This window comes from Salvelinus sp. IW2-2015, linkage group LG3 (assembly GCF_002910315.2).
Source record: "Salvelinus sp. IW2-2015 linkage group LG3, ASM291031v2, whole genome shotgun sequence".
NCBI classification, from domain to species: domain Eukaryota; kingdom Metazoa; phylum Chordata; class Actinopteri; order Salmoniformes; family Salmonidae; genus Salvelinus; species Salvelinus sp. IW2-2015.
Window position 1 is genome coordinate 12798856 of NC_036840.1, and position 4395 is coordinate 12803250.

The window sequence follows — 4395 nt, forward strand, 5'->3', positions numbered from 1 at the left end:
CGGAGAGACTGGAGATTGGCCAATTACATCCTCAGGAAGTTCAACTCTGACAGGTGATTGGTCCAGACATGGAGCTGTTTGTTTTTACCTTTATTCTTCATTCGTCAGGTCCTTATGGATCCTCTGTAGCCCAATCCCAAATTCCCTATGGACTGACAGGATTTGATAGGTATATGCAATATGGTTAAACTTCCACCTAGCCTTTCAGTGAGCAAGTGGAGCTATTATCATATTGCTCACATTTTTTCAAATCCTCTCCGATCTCGACAAGTGCATAGGGTCTAGGGGTCTCTTTGGGATTGGGCCTCTGTAATGTGACTAACCTGAACCCTGACCCCTACCCCGTCAGAGCTAAGTTGATCTCAGACCGTGGCGGTGTAAGCATCACTTCTGACCACCTTGTTGTTGACAGCCTGATCAAGTTCACTCTGGAGAGTGAGACAGAGGTATGACCAGAACTTGAACCGTGACTCTGTCTGACCCCAATGTTGCGTTCATAACATCTCGTAAATTCGTAAATACCAGCATACGACTGGGAAAAATCCACTTGAACGCCCCTCCAACTGGTAATTACTAGTGGGAAACTCGTCTATCATTTCTGAACTCTGACTTCTTCTACATGCTTAACTCTGAAGTCACATACTAAGTAAATGACCTCGATAACAGCATTTTCTGCAGTTAAATGCAACAAAACCTTATTTACAAAAAATGATCTATTCATGTTTTTTGAACACTAATTAGTTTGCCTGCATAATATCGGTACTTTTAGTTTATGTTTGTCTCAGCAGCCAATTGGCGTTCTCGACGCAGACAACTCGTTCCTCCCAGTTTACAAGTAATATTTTACGAGTTTCCCACTTGCTGTGAATGCAGCATTACCCTAGCATTGTTTAAATTGGGGACACGGGGGAACGCCCAGCACCCAACATCAGAGTTTTTCCCCACAAAGCCGACATGGAATTTATACTGGTGTGTTAAGAAGTACGCCATGCTCAACCATCCGATCAACAAGACTCTCTTTCAGAAAAACCACCACCGCTTTATTCATCTGCGACGCATAAGTAACATTTTCATAGACTACCTTCTCTCCTACGGCGACCGGAAACTCCTCCACGGTGACAATAGCCGAAGTGACAGGGACAGCGTCCCCATGTGGGTAGCCATCGCCACTAAAGCGAAATAAATCCCAACCAGACATGAAATATACCTAGTTCTACCACAAAACATTTAAGTAATGATAACCTTAATCATGCCTAGAAAAATGAAAATCACCAAGAAAATGAAACAAAAAAGAAAACACAGGCGATCTAACTCCACACCAAACACTCAGACTCCCAAAAAACTCTCAGCATGCACTGAGCGGAAAAGGAGGGAGGAGTTTGTTAGTTTCTCCTGTAAAGTCATTGAAAGAAAACAGCTACTATTTTGTCACAGGTCTGGTCTTAGGGTGAAAGTAGATGTCGGATGCCTTTTATTCCCATTCTCCCAGATCTTGTCGCCTGCTATCACTTTAGATTTGCATGTGCCGCATCTGACCATTCAAAACTTCTTAGGGCTAGGCCCCTTTTTTCTCCATTTCCGCCTGAATGACGTGCCCAAAGTAAACTGCCTGTAGCTCAGGCCCAACAGCCAGGATATGCATATAATTGGTACCATTGGAAAGAAAACACTTTGACGTTTGTAGAAATTTTAAAATAATGTAGGAAAATATAACAGAATAGATATGGTAGGAGAAAATCCAAATAAGAACCAACCAGATTTTTTTTTTTGAGAGACCATCCTCTTAGAAAAGCAAGTAAAGGGTCATATTGAAAATTATCTCCCTGGATGCAATTCCTATGGCTTCCACAGCAGTCTATGTTCAAGGTTTCAGGCGTGTAACTTCAGAAACGAATAAGAAATATCCGTTTTAGTACAGGGACACAGTCTTAGAAATTTGTGTTTGCGCGTGCCATGAAGACAGTACGCACCTGCTAAAATCGGTTTCCTATTGAACATACTTCTTTCCGTAAGAAATATTATAGTTTGATTACATTTTAGGGTATCTGAGGAGTAAATAGAAACGTATTTTGACTTGTTGAAACAAAGTTTAGAAGGTAGATTTTCGGATTCCTTTCTCTGCATGTTGAACGAGTGGATTAATCTAATCGATGGCGGCAACTAAACTGACTTTTTGGGATATAAAGAAGGATTTTATCTAGCAAAACAACACTACATGTAATAGCTGTGACCCTTTGGATGACAAATCAGAGGAAGATTTTCAAAAAGTGAATATTGAATATTTAATCGTAATTTGTGAATGTATGAAACCTGTGCCGGTGGATATTTATATTTTGATGTGGGGCGCTGTTTTCAAACAATCGCATGGTATGTTTTCGCTGTAATAGCTACTGTAAATCGGACAGTGCAGTTAGATTAACAAGAATTTAAGCTTTCAGCCGATATAAGACACTTATATGTACCTAAATGTTTAATATCCATATTATTTATGATTATTTATTTGAATTGCGCACCCTCCAGTTTCACCGGAAGTTGTCCCGCTGGCAGGACGCCTATCCTTAATTAATTTTAAATGTATGTTTATTCAAGTTACGCCGCTTTTTTTCTCCATCAACAAGGGTAACGATTTCGGATGTGCCACCGTTTATTACCAATGAGCTATTGGAGCGCAAGTTATTGCGGTTCAATTAAGATTGTCCCGTTGGATTGCAAACACCCGGCTTTGAAACAGGTTATGTTGTTTTGGCGACAGGTGTTTATGTTTTTGGACTCACCGGAACAGACTTTGGAGGTATCGTTTAAAGTCAAGTATGACAACAGACTATATGGCTTATGCTAGTATGGATAGTCAACATTGTTTTGAGTGTGGGGATGTTGGCCATCAGCGACATGCCGAAAAGGAAGAAGGCGGAGGGAGGGGCGCAGGTGGTCCTCGTAACGCCTGGGCCCACTGACGTAGGGAGAGGTGGGTCGACAGTGGTATAGCGGCCACAAGCACCTGTTGCTGAGTAACAAGCTGTCTGTGTTGAGGGTACGGAGTTGCACCTTGTACCAGAGGGAAATATAGCGTCTGATGTGCAGCAGAAAAATATTGTTGTAGGAGGTAAGAATGGATCTGGGGAGCCAATTCCCCAGACTGGAGAGGAGATGCCCGGTACGAGTGGGGAGTGGGGAGTTTTGCAAGTGGGGTCTGTGGCCTCAGTTGAGGAGGATCAGTAGAAGGATATGGACGTCTCTGTTGATATGGTATCATCTGGTGACAACTCAATTTACAATCTAGAGGAGGTAAACTGGTTCCTGGATCAGACTTTTGGGAAATCTGTCAAATTGGCAGATTTTTTAAAATGTTGATACGTTTGTGAGGTCAGCTGTGGGGTTATAGAAGACGGTAGGGTTAGATCAGTTGAGTGTTAAGAAGCGTTTCCGCTTGAGGACATTTTTTACTGCTGTCACGGCAGCAAAAGGTAGTGAGAAACGTGGTACGGTTAAGAGAAAATGAAAATAATATGATGATCATGCCTCATAGAGTATTTTTCTCTCTGTCTGGGTTCTCTGTGGTTTCAGATGATTTTCCTTTCTCCTTTCTATATGGCAATCATTTGCAAGGATCCTCAATCAACGTAGACAAACTGAGCGTGATATATAATCGTATAGTACAGAACAAACTCACTTGGGTTATCATGGCTTTGAGGTGAGCCTTGCAGTTCGTTTTCAAAGTGAGTGACAGAAGCAAAACAGCCACCTTTTACCGAGATGTTCTCGGCATGAAGATTTTGTGTCACAAAGAGGTTGAAGAGGGATGTAAAGCAACATGTAATGGCCCTTATGATGGAAACTGGAGCAAGACAATGGTCAGCTTAGGGCCAGAGGATGGTAACTTTGTGGCTGAACTGATCTACGATTATGGAGTGGGAGAATATTGCCTAGGCAACTACTTCCTGGGTCTGACTCTACAGTCTAGCCAGGCTGTCAGCAATGCTAAGTAGCTTTGTTGGACCCTCACTGAGGTTGGAAAGGCCCTCTATCTGGCTGAGGCACCAGGAGGTTATCTCTTCTACCTGGTGGACAAAGAACAGCATCCCAATGATCCTGTACAGAAGGTGTGTCTGACAGGGTCTGACATGCCGGAATCAATAAACTACTGGTCCTCCCTTCTGGGGATGAAGGAGAAAGAGAGACATGAAGAGAAGAAGACTTTGCTGACGGGATTCGCATATCCTCAGTGTAAACTAGAGCTTCAGAACATTGTTGGGACAGCCTTTGGACGTATAGCATTCTCCTGATGACAAAAGGAAACCAAAAAAATTAATTAGCCTAGACCCCCCTGGGAAGGTTACAGTAGAAGTGGTCATTTGGGCTGATCCAGATGCCCATGATATCTGCTTTGTTGTTTGA

General features: G+C 42.5%; 1 pseudogene; it reads left to right on the forward strand.

Moving 5' to 3' along the window:
• Nucleotides 1–3680: 3680 nt before the first annotated feature.
• On the forward strand, nucleotides 3681–4395 carry LOC111956150 (glyoxalase domain-containing protein 4 pseudogene; annotated as a pseudogene).